At 43.1% G+C, this 18,397-nt stretch overlaps 1 protein-coding gene across 1 annotated transcript in view; it reads right to left on the bottom strand.

Annotated features, from left to right (window-relative positions):
• The window catches only part of LOC116896476 (NADPH-dependent 3-keto-steroid reductase Hsd3b5-like), a 358,044-nt gene that overhangs the window by 177,365 nt on the left and 162,282 nt on the right, over window positions 1-18,397 (bottom strand). The gene's annotated exons all lie outside the window — the stretch shown is intronic.

The following is an 18,397-nucleotide window of genomic DNA, read 5'->3' as shown; positions in this document are numbered from 1 at the left end:
TCCCAGGCTTACAGCTGGGCAGGGAGGAAGTTAATTCTTAATTGTGCTGTTATTCTTGATTCTCAGCTGGTTGGAGGCTTCAACCAGATTCTGGGATGAGGAGCTCTCTCCCCCTCCACGCCCTCATAACATCTCTTGTCTTTAGATCCTGCATCACTTTTAAAGCAAACAAAACTCCCTGCCTTGAGGTCTCCTGGATGGTGTGCTATGCTGCGTACCCTATAGAACAAAGACCAGCTGAACAGATGAATGGCCACGTGGACGTAGAACCCTGGCTCCGGGAAAATGCATGACACCAATGGAAGTGCTTCCCACACTTATTCTCAGACGTGTCATTTGCTTATGCCCTGAATAGCTGTGTATAATCCAAACATGGCAGAAAAATGAATACAAGCTCCAGCTTTAGAAAGAAACTATTGAAGGTAGGGTTTTTCTTCTTCCCTCTATCTGTGTCCACTGCCCAGTCAATAGAAAAAAAAGTGAGATAGAGACTAGAGGGACAATGAAGAATAAAGAGTCATGTAGAAATTGGATATCTTTCCAATAATGAAATCATGGATACACATGTGTCTAGTGGGAATATTCAACTTCTTTTAAACTGGGTCACCTGAGAATGGAGAGAACATGAGTTTTGTTTTCTGTATGAAATCTATCTACTGAGTTGTTAATGTGATCTATTGTTATATATCAAAAGTAAGGTAGATAATAGTAGCTTGACATGGTATAGCCCGAGACCATCCTGAGTGTGTCACCTTGAATGTGGTTATGAAGAGCTATCTGAAACCATTGCTGAGGATAATGATTAATATTTACTGTCAACCTGTCTTGATTTGAAAATATCTGACATATTTAACTCTATGTGATGATGAGGATACTTGCATGTGGCTAACTGAGGTGGCAGGGTCTACCTACCCTGAACACAAGTGGCATCGCCCTGTGGCCTGACATGCCAGGCTGAGGAGAAAGAGAAAGAGAAGACCTGATGAAAATTATGCTTCCCCTTTCTCTGCTTCCTGACTAGCTCCATGGAGCAGATGCCTTCTTCTACCACACCTTCCCCATCATGATGGACCTCATTTCTTAGAACTATGAGCCAAACTAAAGTATTTCTCCCTTAAGTTGCTTACTGTCTGACATTTGGTCACGACAATAAGGAAAATGATAAATTAAGACATGAAAACTATCTGGGATAAAGTGAGCCCACTGGGGACCTTGAGGCCACCAGAGGTGAACACTGGTTCAAAAGGATGGAGTCCAGACATGGTGTTCTGAGAGAACAGAGTTGCATCCTGGAGGATTGCTGGTATGTGGGAGCATAGCATAGTTGCACAGAGAGCAGGGCCTCTTGGAAGCAGTGTTAGCAGAGGATCAAAGCAAACCAGAACAAGGAGTATGTGTCTATACTGATCTCCCTGAAACACATGGAAGTGTAAGCAAGAGCGGCCAGATGTTAGTGGCTGAACGGTCCACTAAAATGAGGAGGAAGTGGGAGAAGAAAATCTTCACTGTGACTTTGTTCATAAGCTTTCCCATGGTGGCTTAGAAATCAGCAGGTTTAATGGAATTACTTAAGGAATTACATTCATGTGTCTCTGTTAATTTAAATGGAGAATCAAGACAGAAAGTTGGGCCTGACATAAGAAAAAAAAAACTGGCACTTTCCTTCTTTGCTCGTGTCTGTTTAAAGAAATGTGTATCTAGACTGGCTATTTATCAGGTATTTATCAGTTTTTACATGAAGGTATCTGTGCCTGCAACCCATGGTGCATATAGATCCATTTCTTATCTGATTTAGCTTCGTGCTCACATGTGTTATATTTATTATCAGGGAATGTAGAATCTCAGTAGCTTTTTAGTTTTCTTCTATAGGACCTTTTAACTGTCCAAGCATTTCAGGACACTTGCAGTTTTCTTCCAGGGAGAGAATTTAAAATCCCTCACAATCCCTACGCGAGTTGGTAACTAATCTTCACTTGTATCTGTGATGGTCTTCCTTGGGTTACTATAGCGCTCCAGGCCTAGATTGTAACTCAAGTTCCTAGTTCCTTGATCTGCCCTCATTCTTCAGATCACAAGCACTGGCACCCGTGTCCTTATGTCTAAAGAAGCGCACACTATGAAGTGCACCAGGTGTGCCTGAGCATGTCCCCTCCCATGCTGGCAAAATTCACTACTAGTTTCAGTTCTTCACCCCACCCTACATTTTTGCCTTTTGCCACATGACTTTGAAGATTTTCCACTATAAAGAACAGAGCGCATTTCCTATCTCTTAAATTTAAATGTAACCACGTGACTTGTCTTGACCAATAGAAAAGAAGGGAATTAGTCGTCTGCTCTAATACAGGGCTGTAAGAAGCCTTACGCATTCTTGCTTGTGGAACTATGTTGAGCTACACCAGATATGACCTTCCTGGATCAGCTGCGCTTTACCGCATTTGAGCATGGCTGTCGGAAAGCGGATAAAGCACGCAGCCGCTAGCAGCACAGACTGGCCAGTCTTTAGTAAACTACGAGAATAGAGAGTTAGTTCTTCCACCTTTGACACTGAACTTTGGTGGTTAGTGCTCCTCAGCGTCAACACGATCACTGTTAGGTGCTTCCTGGGATGGCTAGTCACTGTGTTCCCCACTGTGATTCCTCCTTTCTTCAAGACAATGTGAATTTTAGGGACTCTCCTGGTCATCCCTCTCTCTGGCGTTGATCAAGGGAAGCCCAGCTCTACCTGCAGTAGCTCGCTCCCATTTTTTCCTAAAGGGGTAATTTTGCAAAAATTGTATAATTCCCTTTAAAAGGTTCTCTTCTCTGAGGCAGAGGCAAGTTTGTGAGTTTTAAAGATCAAAAGTCCACTAGTACTCCTCTCCCACAACATGATAGTATGAGCATTCAATTCCGTGAAACCCCCAGGGATGCACAGGATGGGCCTTAACAGGGTTTTGGAGACTTTTCTAAGTGGAAAAAGTCTCTGAGAACACATTGAGATAAGTAAGTCTTTATTTGATATCCTATTGCACATATAATTCTAAGCTAACGGTTTTATAAAGCAATTTTAAATTAAAAAAAATTGAACTATACAAAATCTGAACATTCATGTTAATTAACTTTATGACACTGCAATAAATGCCCTGGATAACCAACTTTTAGAAAGAAGGAAGTATTTTGTCTCATAGTTTTGAAAATTTCCTCCATGATCAATTGGCTCAGGTCTTTTTTGGGGGGTTGGGGGATCGGAACTATGAAAGCATGTCACCACAAGAACATATGTCTTAGTTTCTTTTCATGTTGCTGTGATGAAATACTCCAAAAGAAGCGAATTCAGGAGGGGATGGTTTATTTAAGCTCATAGTTCAAGGTTGCAATCCATCATCGTGAGGGATGGTCATATTGTATCCTCGGTGAGGGAGCAGACAGCAATGAATGGGTGCTGGCTCTTTCTCAGCTTGCTCTCACCACTACACAGCCCCGGTACTGCCCACAGTTAAGGTGAGCGTTCCAATATCAATTAACATCAACATAATCCATACAATCTCACATAGACATGGCTGGAGGCCTAACTCTCTGATGGTGACTCTGGATTCTTTATGCCCGATAAGAACAGCCATAATAACATGCATGAGAGCAAACTTTCTTACCATGCATCTAGGAAGTAAAAGAAGAAACGGGGTCCAACAATCTCCTTCAAGGCCATACCTCCGATGACCTACAGACGTCATGTTTTATAGTTTTATAGTTTCTACCATCTCCCAATAGTGCCAATGTAGAAACCAAGCCTTTGCCCACATGGACTTTTGGGTGACTTCTCTCTAGACCATAGCAATATCTCCCCTAAGTTAAAACACCTAAAGAAAGAGAGCCATGGTCGGGACAGTTTAATAAGTTCTCCATTCAGTATCTTGCCATTTAAACTATGCAGAGGGCATCTGGGAACAGCCAGTAAAAGCTCCCAGCTCTCTGTTCTGCACAAATTAACAAAAGCAGTAATTGGCACATGGGGTTGGGAATAACCTGTGCTTCTTCCAGAAGTCAGACTGGAAGCTATAGACACCTGACACTCAAGTGAGCCTGCCAACTCTAGACTCTGACAGTGGGAAGTAACCTTCCCTGAGAGATCACGAGGACTCCTTTTTGTGAGCAACTCGCTCCCCAATAGGAGAATCTGAGCTGAGCATGCCCAGAAGATTCAGAAGCTAAGAAACTCCATCCTTCCCTAGAGAACAATAAATAAGGAAACAAGGGAACCAGAAAGCTAAGTCATTCCCTTTCAAAAAAAAAAAAAAAGGAAATATTATAAGCTTCATGAAAATATTCTCACAGTATGTTGTATTCATTTACTATCAATTTAAGTGGGGCTTTATTAGAACAGTTCCCGTCACATGCTTCTACTGCCAAAAACCAAGACAGATGTGTCTTCTGTCTCTTTATTTTCAAAGACATTAACACCTTTTAAGTTCTCAAATGGAAGTGCTATGAAGTGCAGGGGAGTGGACAGAGGCCTTTGTATACAGCCGACCTGGCCAACTCAAGTATCAGAAAAACTCCCCTGTGTTTTATCAATTTGCTCACTAGTAACAGGCTATCTTATTTCTAATAAAGACTTATCTGAATCCTATTACAGTTGGCCTTGCCCGCTTTCAGATGTAGTGTACTTTATTCTCAGACAGATTCATCTTCTTCTAGAAACACATCTCTTCAGAAAATGTAGATCCTCTGTGTGTTACCATTTTAGCATGTGCCCAACCCATGACCAAGTTCATCTGCGCAGGGGCGTATTGGGGTCAATGAACATTCTACAGTACACATTATGTTATAAGAACCAATAGATGGATTCCCCAATGTGACTGCCAAGGCTTTTTATAAGGTAGGTGGAGAGCAGGTATGTTTCTCATCAGATCTTGTCTCCACCATCTTACCATCCTGATTCATCTGCAGTTAAAAAGAATGAGGGTATGGGTGTGTGTGTGTGTGTGTGTGTGTGTGTGTGTGTGTGTGTGTGTGTGTGTGTGTGCATATGTGTGCATGTGCGTGTGTGTGTATGTGTATATGAGAGAGTGTTTGTGTGTGAGTGTGTATGTGTGTTTCAAATTGCATTTTTTTTTTTTTGGCTACATCTCCAATGAGATGATTAAAGAACTTTAGCTCTTTGCAACCGGCTCAGCCAAAAGTTTGACTATGTTTCACTTTCCCAATATGGTTCTCATTTGCCTCCAACCTCATTCATTTCTTATTATTTGTCTTTCAGAGAAAAAGGCAGCAAGAAAAATCAACCTTGGGCTTCGTTAATTAAGGCTCACATTCTTGCTGGTATATTTCAGGAAGACAGTTGGTAACTCTTGCCCTATTCTCCAGAGACCTTTATAATGTGGTCCTAGCCATTCATCAAGGCTCCGAGCAGCTCGGGAGCCCGTACGGGTTTGGTGGTCTTGAAGTCTGTTTTCATATGGAACTGTGGACATAGCATCAGCTTTTTAAAAGAGACTTTAAAAAGTGTCCCTCTCTGCAGAATTCCAGCAGGCAAAAACTAGGATGGCCTCATAGATAACCCCTGGGAAGAAAGTAGGAAGTAAGGATTTCTATCAGATTTGGTTATTTTTAAAAAATAAAAAAAGAAAGAAAGGCACGTACCAGTTTGCTCCCTCCACAGGCTCTCCAGGACCCAATACAATCCCCTTACTCATTTGCTCTTTGACACCTTGACCCATCCTAGCCTTGTTTGTCATAATAAACAAAAAGAAATAAATGCAGGGAAATGTAGGGTTATTTTCCTTAACATGGAAGCAGACACGGGAAGACAAGCCATATGTGTGCCTTCTGGTCTCTCTTTGTCCTCAGGTCTCTGCCTCTGGGAAGGAGACCCGTGTGATTCAGTCATTTCCCCTCAGTACCTTTCACTATTTTTATCAAAATAAAGCATTCAAGGTGGGATTCCCAAGGTAAGAATGGCTCTTTAAGTCAACCGTCATCTGTTTATTCAACTCTTTTGCTAAAAGCAACTGTGTGGGTGTTCTGGAGAAGTATTGGGAAGTGAAGTCACAAGTCATATAAAATCCACATACAAGACAGAGTAGGACGGACATACAGCAACAAAATGAGTCATGGACAAAAATGTAAGGAGGGAAGGTGTAATACAGCCCTTATATGATGTCACTGTTTTGGCATAGGTTAGGCATACCCTACGTCATCACAGTTTTGTTGGCCTAGTCCTCCGGCCCTCTGGATGGTCCTTGGCGGTAGGGGCTAAGAAGGCATGGAGTTAACAACACATACTCTGAGAGTCAGGTGAGAAGCAGAAGCAGGCTCATTTACTGCAGAATTGTGGAGTATCCTCCATCCATGCCCCATTGATCCATGACATCTCGCCCCTTGTTGCTGGCACCATCTGATTGGCTGGCCAGGTAATGCTCTCTATCATCATCTGTCTCCATATGCCAGGCAGATCTTAAGACTGTAAAATGGAGATGCAGCTGTGGCACATGGGTGGACCATTCTGGGCTGTCAATCAGGGTATGATGGCTCATTCCTCCTACACGTTCTGTCACAGTGGCCAGGTAAGAAACGACAGGTGAACAGTGCCCTCCCATTTGAGGGCATGTCTAGTGGGACAGTCAGTCGCAGGACCCTCTTGTTCTGACTAGGTGTGATGGCAAACCTGGGCTAAGTGGCCTGAGAGACCGGAAACAAGGAATTAATTCCCACGGCCTTAGATGGGGAATGGTACAGGGACACTGAGATTTTGAAATCAAGACGATAACAATGGAATGACCAAGGGAGGCTGAGAAAGAATAGCCAGCGAGCTGAGAGCCAAGTCACAGTAGGTCTGCAAGTAAGTGCAACAAGTACCCGGTACCCTAGCATGAATGCTGCTAACATCTCACAAGAGAGAGGAGTCTTAAATCCCAGGGTTAGCCGTGATTTTGAACTATAAAAGTAGAAAGAAATGCCTGCTTTAATGGGAAGAATGGCCATGATTATTGACATCACTTATCTAAGAAAAAAATCTTTGAAAGGTAAAATTAAGCTTTATGCAGAGAGTGAGAGGCCTTAGAATGCTAAGCCCTGAGTGGGATGTCTCCACCAAATCCCTCCCCTTGGAGCTCAGAGAACCCTGTGGAAGTGGAGGCAAAAAGAGAATCTGAGCCAGCAGGGAAGGGGCCACCAAGAGAGCGAGTCCTTTTGAATCAACACGGTAAGAGCTGCTATGGACTCACGGAGACCAGCAGAGGTGCAGTGCCCGCTGGGCCTGCACAGGTCTCCTGCTTCTGTGCTGAGGTAATGGCTCCCTGGTGGGCTTTCATGTGATTACTGAGTGTCTGAAGGAGTCGGTCTCTGATCCTTGTACTTTCTCTTGGGTTCTCTTCCTTCTGTTTGTCCTGCTCAACTCTGAGGTGACAGTTTTTGTTTAATCTTGTGGTATTGTTAGCTCCTATAAGCCTATTCTTAGGAGAGACAGAAAGGGAGTGGATCTGGATAGGGGTGGGGGGAGTGGAGAGGAACTGGGAGGAGTAGAGGGCGGGAAAACCATAATCGGGACATAGTATGTGTGAAAAAAATCTATTTTCATTATGAGGAAAAGAATTAAAGACTAGAAAGAATGAAAGAAAGGAAGGAATAAATCAAGCAAAGCAGGCAGGCTTCAGTGTTTTGATGGCTCTATTCTCAGTTACCTGTTCTTTCTGATGCTACAGAATAATTACCCTAAATTTTCAGCTTCCTAGAACAATAGCGTTGACTGATTTACAACTCAGTCCCTGAAGCTTCCATAATCATTTATTCGCTTGTTTAATCTTCATAGTGACCATTTATGGTGATTGGTATTATTGAATCCATTCTACAGATGAGGAAAACAAAGCACTGAGAGGTTCATTGATTTACCCAAGACCGTATACTCAGGAAGAGTTGAAGGCAGAATTCAAACAGCTAGACTGGCTCTTGGGCTCACACTCCCATTCCTGTGGGAGGGACCCAACACAAGCCCTCCTCCTTTAGTAGCATCTGCTTTTGAGATAATGAGGATCTTTCTTACAGTGCTTGCCTTTCTGAGCACCACATCCTTCTTCCAGTCACTGAAGGTACAGCAGAGGCATCGGAAGGCTCACGGGAGCCCCAGTGTTCTGCATTCTCGACGCTATGCATGGGACTCCTGTTCTCTGTGATCTTTATTCACAGTGACCTCAGTCACTACCTCTGGAGGTTAATTAAAGAACTGGAGTGGTGATGATGGGCAAGGGTAGCCCAGGAGGCCAAGGCAGTGCCAGATTATTGGGGTAGGGGGACGACAGTTACCAGTGGTCCTCATGCCCCTAGCAATAAGTCTCACTGATAAAGTGTGACCGCGTTTCCTACATACTCTTTACAAGAAAGCGTGCTCACTGCCAGCAATATTCTGCCGTGTCTGGTTTCCCTTTCTTTGATAACCCCATCTAGCTATTGTTATATCTGATGGGATGACCCAAGTCAAGGTATCCCAATACAGTATTTCCAGGACTACTCCGTGATAGTGTGCCAGGACTCAGGGTCTATCCTTCCTCTCTGCCATCTGGGCTTTTTAGCATCTTGTCTTATAGACTTGGTAGCCTTCCTCACATCTAGTCTCAAGTATAACTGTTATTCACAAACATGGCAATCTCCAGCAGTGGCTGTGTCTGAGAAGGACAAACTCCTTATTAGGAACTGTCTATAAAACATCCCTCATACACATCGACTGGAACTGAGTACCATGCTCATCTCAAACCAAGCACTGGCCAAACAAAACAGAACAAAATGCCTGATCTTTCAACAAAGTAATAGAATTGGTTTTTCTAAGCACATGATTATAGGAAAGAAGGTAGAAAAGAACACAAAAACTAAAACAAACAAATAAACCCCCCCTCAGATTTCCCAGAGTTTTTAGCTAAGAGTGAAAGTTGGCCCCAGGTGAGGTTTATATGTGCAACCCTCAATGTCTGATAAAGCAGCCCCTGTTGGCCACATGTATTGACTGCCACCTCACCATGTTGACTCATCCTGCTGGTTCTCAGAACTGAGCTGTGGGGATATAGCACCTGGGTCAGTATGGCTTAGAGGAAGAGAGGGAAACAAAGCCACAGGAAAGGCTGGAACTGTGTGCTGTGCCTTACTGAGCAGATGGCACAATGTGAAGGTCACACAGGGAAGACCAAAGTGCAGAATGAAAATGTTTCCGTGTACGCATCACTACCATAGGTCATTCCATTAATCCTCACAAAATCCTTCTCAAATATGTTTATACAAGCATATATACACATATATTTGTATACATACAAATACATATATTCAGACACATAAATGTAGATATGTGTGTATGTATATATGTATGTATACATATATATTCTATTACAGGCAAAGGGATAAAGAGGAAAGAGAAAGAAAGAAAGAAAGAAAGAAAGAAAGAAAGAAGAAAGGAAGGAAGGAAGGAGAACAGAAAGGAAGAAAAGAGATAAGAGAGGAGAGATGAGGAGGAGAGGGGGGGAAGACAGGAGGAGGAGGGAGGGGAGAGGGGGAGGGGGAGGGGGAGGGGAGGGGGAGGAGAGAAGAGAAGAGAAGAGAAGAGAAGAGAAGAGAAGAGAAGAGAAGAGAAGAGAAGAGAAGAGAAGGAAGGTAGGACAGGAAAAACTCTTCTTCAAGAGTTATATAGCCAAAGAATCTTGATAGCTGTGGACATTGAAGTTTTTTCCACAAGGCCAAACGATTTAAACAATAATAATAGCAAAAAAAAAAAAGTCATCACCTGAGGCTTTTGGCCTTGTCTCTGTGAAGTCTTTTGACAAGATGGAGTGACAGAGAACAGGAGGGGTTTTAGGAGACAGGAAGACTGAGAGTTGTTAGGAAAGGGGAAATTCACAACCCCCCATCTGCTGAAAACAAGTCAGCTAAAAAGCAATTTGATGAAATTATTAACTGGGCAAGGTCCATGTGCCAAACTAGCAATTGATAACTTATTTCTGTTAGTTATTCATAGAATTTGGAGAAATTGTTGCTGTTAGCAGTCATTTCAACAGATTTTTGCAGAATTCTCTCTTGGTCCCTTGAGCTTTTGCCATGGCCGGAAGAAGAGGTGTTGCAGAAGAGTTCTCAGAGGAGAGGTGTGCTTGATCCAAGTGAAATTCCAGTTTTCACAGAATTTTAAATGCATGCCTTTGGGAGGGATGCTTATAATGCAATCAAAAACAGTCATTTAGCCAGCCGGCAATGCCAACTCGACCAGGACTGGGCATGCAGGGACCGAGGTGACTGCCTGCACAGGTAAGCAAGTCAGGACTAGGGACTGAAAGAGTCTACATGCTGAGTTATTAAATCTAAAATTCCCATAACCGCTGAGAGGAGTATAGATGATACCTGTGCTAGCAGCTCACAGGAAGGCGGCATCAATTCACCCAGGAGGGTCCGTGCTCTCCACCACTGAACAAGGATGTAAGCACTGTCCAAGTGCAGAAGCCATGTGCATGGCCGGCATCATTAACATTTGATAAATAGCCGTCCGGCAGAGTGTTACAGAGATGGCGGCTACTGAGTCCATGGTTCAGACTGATAGCTCAAATTGACCCTCTGCAACCGACATTTAAAACTTCTGGGAGGGAGAACTAGACAACACATAAATTTAATGTAATCAAGGGGTTAAATCAGACAAGATACACAAAATGACAGTTTCATTTACATATTTCCCAATCGTTTATCTACTGGGTTGTTCCAAACAGGTATTTCAGGTTACTCAGAATCATTTAAGGCAATGGCTTTCAATCCTGAAATCTTGCTGGAATCTTAATTTAAACTGGCATCTGTTCCCTTCCAGTTGAATGACTTTGAACAAATTTCTTGTGTTCTTTGAGCTTCGTTTACAGCTATACCACTCCTAAGACCTACCAAAGCTTTTTTGAAATGCTGCAACTGTGCATGTGGCATTTGAATGCAGTGCTGGGCTCTGTCCACACAGACTGTCTCCTAGAGCACCTTGTAAATTATTTGAAATTGGTGTAATTTAATGGCTTTCTTATTCCGTTCATAACATCGATTAAAATAAGTAAAAGAAAATTATATGTGATTATATGTATTAAATCAGCGGATACGAAGATTCCGCTTGAAGCCCAAATGTCAGTCCTCCGTGTTTGCTCTGCCTTGCTCTGCCTCAGCTCTGGTAACCCAGCTGGGGTGCCTACCTGCTGCTACCGCTGTTAGCGGTTTCTCCAGTCTCAGTTTGCCCTCCTTGCCAGCGGCCTGGAACCGACTTCCTCTTCCTGGTCTGGAGCGCCCCCTGGAGGTCTTGCCGTGCACTTGGCTTTCTTCTTTACACTGAAACCCATGGAGCTATTAAAAGGTGATTCCATCTCCTTTCTTTGTTTAATGCCCTCCATTCCCTCTAGCACTAGCATCTTGACTCTGCCCCCGTACATCTCTATATTGTAGGAAACTCCTTTTCCAAATGACAGGCTCATCTTACTCTTTGTGGCAAATTCTCCCCACTGATGTTACCTGCCCATGTCAGTAACAACAGCTTCCAACTCTAGATCCCACTTAAGTACCTCTGTGCAGCTCATTTTATATATACATATATGTATATATGTGTGTATATATATATACGCATATATGTGTGTACATATGTGTGCATACATACACATATATGTGTATATGTAATATATAATGTGTGCAATGTACATATATTTCTATATATGTGTAAAATACATATATCTGTAAAGAACATATATACATATATATCACATGTGCATGCACACACACATACATTAAAGTTATTTATGTAGATCATAAGTCTATATAGTGTACTGGGCAATAATGAAAGAAGAGAGGTTTGTGTATTCAGCACAGAACATAAGTTTTAAATTTTATATGTGGATAATGTTTTTGTTGCATTAATTAATAATTTTTATTGCTTAAAAGTTTTGTACCTTTATATAATGGGTTTCAGTAATTTTATATACCTCGTGCCTCTACCTCCCCAGTACCCTTCTCAGTAAGTCCCTCTTTACTCTGATACCTTCTTTTGTGTGTGGCCCACTGACTTTAGACTTTCTCACCCAAGCAGGATGGGAGATTATTTGCTGGATCAGAGGCAGCAAACAGCTTCATCACATGATATAGAACTCCACCAACCACTTTAATTGTCAGGGTCACTTTTCTGTCCTTGATGAAATCCTGAGGGAGCCAGTCCTGTGAGATGAGCACAGCTGCAGTGAGGTCGTGCAACATGGCTCTGTGATTTCCAGAGGACAATTGAAAAATCATTTCTAGTGCACCCTTATGAGTGGCAAGCCTCAGGCCTTAGAAGTCAGCTGTGCAAACCACTGAACTGAGAACGGGACCCCCATTGAATGAATCAGAGAAAGGACTAGAAGAGCTTCAAGGGGCTCGAGACCCCATATGAACAACAACGCCAAGCAACCAGAGCTTCCAGGGACTAAGCCACTACCCAAAGACTATACATGGACTGACTCTGGGCTCCAACCTCATAGGTAGCAATGAATAGCGTAGTAAGAGCACCAGTAAAATACTTAGAGGTCATTGCTGCTTTGGTCCAAGAAGGTCTGACTGCTGCTTGAATTTTCAGCTGAACTTGGCATTGTAAACATACCCGTTTACAAGGAAAGCCCTTAGTCCTGCCAAGACTGAACCCCCAGTGAATGTGATTGTTGCAGGGAGGGCAGTAATGGGGGAGGATGAGGAGGGGAACACCCATGGAGAAGGGGAGGGAGAGGAGTTGGGGGGATGTTGGCCCGGAAGCTGGGAAAGGGAATAACACTTGAAATGTAAATAAGAAATACCCAAGTTAATAAAGATGAAAAGAAGAAGAAGAAGAAGAAGAAGAAGAAGAAGAAGAAGAAGAAGAAGAAGAAGAAGAAGAAGAAGAAGAAGAAGAAGAAGAAGGAGGAGAGGAAGAGGAGGAGGAGGAGGAGGAGGAGGAGGAGGAGGAGGAGGAGGAGGAAGAAGAAGAAGAAGAAGAAGAAGAAGAAGAAGAAGAAGAAGAAGAAGAAGAAGAAGAAGAAGAAGAAGAAGAAGAAGAAGAACGCACTCATGTCTAATTGAGAGGCACACAAAGTGATGAATCAGAGGAAGATTTGGCATAATGCGTAAGAGATAGCATATTCCAACCTCTCATTAGAACAGACAGAAAAAAAAAGAGGCTACTTAAGGTAGAACTAGAGAATAAAAGAAAGAGAAGGGGACAGTTTTACTGAGCAAGTTTTACAGAGAGAGGTTAAAGAGAGAACAAGCTAGATATAGGTGAAGACAGAACAAGCCAAAGAATGATAAGCCAGAAGACTAAAACAGATTGCCAGATTTAGGCTGAGACCAAGCAGATTAAAAAGTCAAAGACAGAGAAAGAAGCTAGATTATGTCAGTCACCTTGGAGAGGTGTTTGAGTCAGAACTAGGCAGATACCCTAGTCAGAACCCTAGCCACAAATAGAATCATCCAGTAGGACTCACAATCCAGAGAAACTTTTCAATCAAAGGTTCAGAGTGTCCACTAAATTCAATACAACTTGATGGGAATGCAGCCAAGCACCAAGAAGACACTTCTATGTACCATTGTCTGCTTCTGTCGACAGGTTAAAGTTAACCCAGGACAAAACGCCTTAGCCCTGATTCTCCTGTAGGCAGGTTAAGTAGCCAGAAGCCTTCAAGGGAGAAGTCCCACTTGGGTGACCAACTTTATAACTGACATAGGTCTGCTTCTGGGTAAGCACAAAAGTCAGTAAGTTCAGCAAGGCTGTAGCGTAGGTGCTGAACCTCAGAGTATCTGTCTGCTTGCCAACAGTACTAGCTCTCATTTCAGGAGCGTTTTCTGCTACTAACCACAGTGTTCTCTACACACCCCTCATTTCAGAACTGTGAGGTCATCTGGTGTCTATGTCCAGGAGTCCCAGTATGAGGTGGTGGTGTGAAGTAAGCTGTTACTTCTCAATAAAAGATTTTTTTTTCTCATACTCTAGACATTGGCTCTTGCCACTTAATTTGCATTTAGTTGAGTTTGAGCCTCAATCCTCATAAACCTTTCAATAAAGACAAACTATCTCCAATACGTCAATGGCTTTCACACCAATAGGTTTTTGGGTCCATAGTACCTTGCTGTGAGCACCTGTTGGAGAATTTCCTCGAGTTACTTGATAAAGACGACAGGAAACCAATCATTGACCGAAGATATTGAGGCGGGATCTTCCAAACAGAACAGGAAGAGAGGGGGAGAAGAACAAGGTCAGATGAGATGGAAGACGGAGAAAGAAGAAGATGGAGGGAGAAAAAGATGAACCAGATCCATGTGGCCTGGAGAAGCCACAAGTAGCTAGGGATGTCTTAGGTGGGCAACAGTAATGGAGGGTGCATTTTCCCAATCTAGTGTGCAGCTTGTATTTATATCAATTGAGTTTTGTGCTCTTTGTGCAGGCATTTAGGGGTTGGAGATTTACCCATTATAAATCTGGCTGGTATATTAGAAGTATCTAGTGCTATCATTTTACTGGGTTAAGGGGATCTGAGTGAGCAGTAGCTGGCTTTCCGCAGGCTAGCCACAGGGGGTGGGTGGCCTGGGAAGTGCAAGCATCTCCAGGTATTTCAGAAAAGACTGGTTCTGTCAGCTTAGCAAGCAGAGAGGAGAGAGCTATCATCTGAGCAGTGATAAAGTACTTTTGACTAAAGTGGTTGGCAGCTGGAATCAGGGCAAGATGGCCGCTTGGGGCTGGCCATGGGGGTGAGCAGCACCACCGATGCCAGTGCCTAGCAGGATTTAGCGTGGTTCTCTTTTCAAACTACTCACTACAGGCTCCCACACTCATGACGGGAATATTGATCTCCTGTGCTATCTCTAGAATCCAACTATCTCCGTGACCCAAGGAAGGATCAATCCCATGTCAGGACACTCCATTTGTTTCCAGTCTGATCTGACCTAGGTAGTGAATTCAGCACCTGGTGAACAATTTTGACTCCATAAAATAAGGACAAATGATGTAAATCTATTTGTCTTGTACCTAAGACCCCCAAAAGTCCCTCTTTAAGCTTTCTTCCCATGTGTCCTTGTAACTATGCCATGCCTCTGGACCTACCAATAGCATAGCCACTGCTGAAGGTTCATAGCTTATAATGGGATCAGACATATGCAAACTTCTCTTGATATGACTTAGCCCTACCCTTGAGTGATTTCAGTAACTGAAGTGTGACACTACGCTGATTACCTTCAAATGTCAAGCATGACTTTCAGTCTGATGGTCGTAAGTCATACATAGCCAAGTCTAGGGTTCATCCTGACCTGCAGAACTATCTCAAGTGAGACTCACCGTAGGAGTAGAACAGAAGAATTCAATTGCTCAGGACTCAGGAATTTGATGGAGGGCAACTACTGCCTGCTTTCTGGCTGGGTGATGACTACTTAGGATAGCAGCTCATTCTCCTCACCAAAACTAAGCAGGCACATTGCACAAAAGGTAATAATGGCCACCCAAGAAAGATAAGTACCACTTCCCAGTTGCACCCCAAGTTCTCTCAAAATACTACTGGTGATGCTCGGTAGAAGACAGATGAGTCCGAGGCTGGTCTGTCTCACGATGAACCAATTCTCTAAAATGAAGAGAGGCTGTCCAATTCCCATCTCAGCTGTTCTATCTCTGATCTTATATCTATCCATTGAGAGTAACTCCCTTAAGTGAGGGTATTGGATACTTATATAAAACTTTAGTTCCATCTATGAAGAGGGATCTTCCTTAGCTCAGCTCAACAACCCAATTCAAAAAGGATCTAGGATGATACATAGTTCAAATTTGAGTCTTCTATGAGATCTTTCTCTTCTCTGCTACTAGCGCTCACCTATATCAACTCATTGCTTCTTGTGCTGATGAGATTTTCGTCAACTGGATACAAGCTAGAGTCATTTTAAAAGAGAGAACTTCAGTTGAGAAAATGTCTCCATCATGCTGGTCTCTAGGCAAGACTCTGTGGACATTTTCTTAATGACTGAGGTAGGAAGACTCAACCTACTGGTAGTCACCCAGGACTGGTGGTCCTGTGCTATGCAAAAAATAATAACAAAAATAAAACAGTCTGAGCAAGCCACAAGGAGCAAGCCAGTCAGCAGCACTTCTCCTCAGTTTCTGCTTCAGTTCTGGCCTCCAGGCTCCTACCTAACAATAGATTATGACTCGGTATACTAGAACAAACACTTTCCTCCCCATAGCCAACAGAAAACAGGACACTTCTCATCGTAGTTTGAGAGATGTGAAGACATAAGGCACAAAAGGATCCAAGCGATGTGCAGAGGTTAATAAATATGGCAGTGGTGGTGCATGCCTTTAATTCCAGCACTCAGGAGACAGAGGAAGGTGGGTCTCTGTGAGTTTGAGGCCAGCCTGGTATACAAAGTTAGTTCCAGGATAGCCAAGGATACACAGAGAAACCCTGTCTCAAACAAACAAATAAAATTAAGTAACATAAATAGAAACTAAAGCCTCATCTACTTCATGGTGTAATGGAAAATGTCAATTAAAGCACTGTATGCTGTCCAGCTGTTGTTAGAGTTGACCACAGGTATACATATACTCCAGGGCTAAATACAAAGGGGTGAAAACCACTGTGCCAAAGAAATTTCCACATTAACTGCAGGCGATTTTGAAAGCATTTTTGATATAGTATTGCCATCTAGTGGTCATCCTCCCGCCCCCCAGCCCACCCCCACCCCAACTCCAAGCAGATAAAATAGGGAAAGTTTGGGCAACAGAAAGGAAAACTTCTTTTTCACTGGCACTGCAGATTCTGGAAGAAGATCAGGTCTCACTCCCATGACCATTAGAAGATATTGAAGTTCTGCAATGGCAGTCAGTGGGTCTTCCCATGCTCATGGCCAATACAATCCACAAGGGCAGTGGTGTCAAGCCAGGGTTCAGATTCTCTGTGAGGACAGATGGTGACTAAATCACACCAGGATCCACACACAGTCAGTGGGCAGGTCAAGCTTGCTTAGGGTGCTTAAAGGCTTATAAAATTTGGGGGTCTGAGGGCAGGGACATGCAGGATGGGCAAAGGTCATTGACTGGAGACCTTAGGGTACTGGGAATGCCTCATTAGCATCTCAGGATTCTCAGGAGCTGGCTGAACAGGTTCTGTCAGAGAAAGGAAATTGATTCTATAAACTAATTAAGGCTATGTGACATTCTTCACAGGCAAATGTGGCAGCTTAGAATTCCCCAGACAAGGTCAGGGAAGGAGAAACTCTGGTAATGAAGGGAGTCAGCCATTCCATGCTGAGCTCCAGAAGGCTACCCAGTCAATGGTAGACAATTAGCACTCTTCCCACAGCAGTATTAAGGTCAAGTTAGGTTTAGATCTTAATGATGTTTATTAGGTTAGTGTTCCTCTTGTTTTTTCATCACTATGACTAAGAGCCCCAGGAATGCAACTTAAAGAAGAGAGAATTTATTTGTGCTCTCTGTTTAAAGGGAGTCAGGATAGTCCACTATAGGCAGCAAAGGGTGATCACGTCGTATCCATGATCAGGAAACAAAATGGTGGATGTTCCTGCTCTCCTATTTCTCTTCTGTTTGGCTTGTTCAGTCTGGTTTCGTTCTGTTTTGCACTGTTTTGCTTGGCTTTGCTTTGTTTGAACAGGGCTTTACGCTGTAGTTCATACAGTCTCAATCTCACTATGTAATTTAGGCTAGCCTTGAACTTCTGACAATCTACTTATCTTGGCCATCAGAATGACTAAATTGCAAGCATGAACCACGACATCAACTTTTTTTTTCCTTGTTTTAAAACTAAGTCTGGGGATGGTGGGATGGTGCCCCACAACATTCTGGCCAGATTCTGTTCAGCTCACTCAGACTATAGAAATACCCATACTCATACCCAAACACACCCAGAAAGGCACTGCCCAGGTGAGCCTAAATCCCATCAAGTTGACAGTCAAGATTACCTTCACAGTGGTAATGGCTTTGAGCAGGTTAATTAACCCTATTCATTGTTCTGAAAAATGGGGGGAAACGTCTAACCATGTGTCTGGGAAGCAATCAAAATATCTTCTAGAATGTGTCTGGTGTGTTGTAACCACTTAAAATGTTACATGCTGTTGTAATGCAAAAACTTCTGATAAGAGCTGGGTAGAAGAAGAGAAGGGGGTCTGACAATTAACAAATTAGTCAGCTTGAGTGAATCAACCCTACAAGACTGTCCTGAGGGAGTCAGCCCCCCCCCCGCACCCCCAAATACAGTTTCATTTCACCTTGCAGTCATCTTATTTAACTGAATCATGTTGTCCTCAGAGACATAAATGTTTGTCTCCTGCGTTAATTTGGTCGTCTATTTCAGTATGTAGGGCACCACACTATTCTTCTGCAGCCCTGTCCTGGATCCTCACTATCTTCCTGCCGATGGCTTTCAAGCTCTAATCTGCT

The sequence above is a fragment of the Rattus rattus genome, chromosome 3 (assembly GCF_011064425.1).
Source record: "Rattus rattus isolate New Zealand chromosome 3, Rrattus_CSIRO_v1, whole genome shotgun sequence".
Classification (NCBI taxonomy): domain Eukaryota; kingdom Metazoa; phylum Chordata; class Mammalia; order Rodentia; family Muridae; genus Rattus; species Rattus rattus.
The sequence above is the reverse complement of the archived record's forward strand: the minus strand, read 5'-3'. Positions and strand labels throughout refer to the sequence as shown.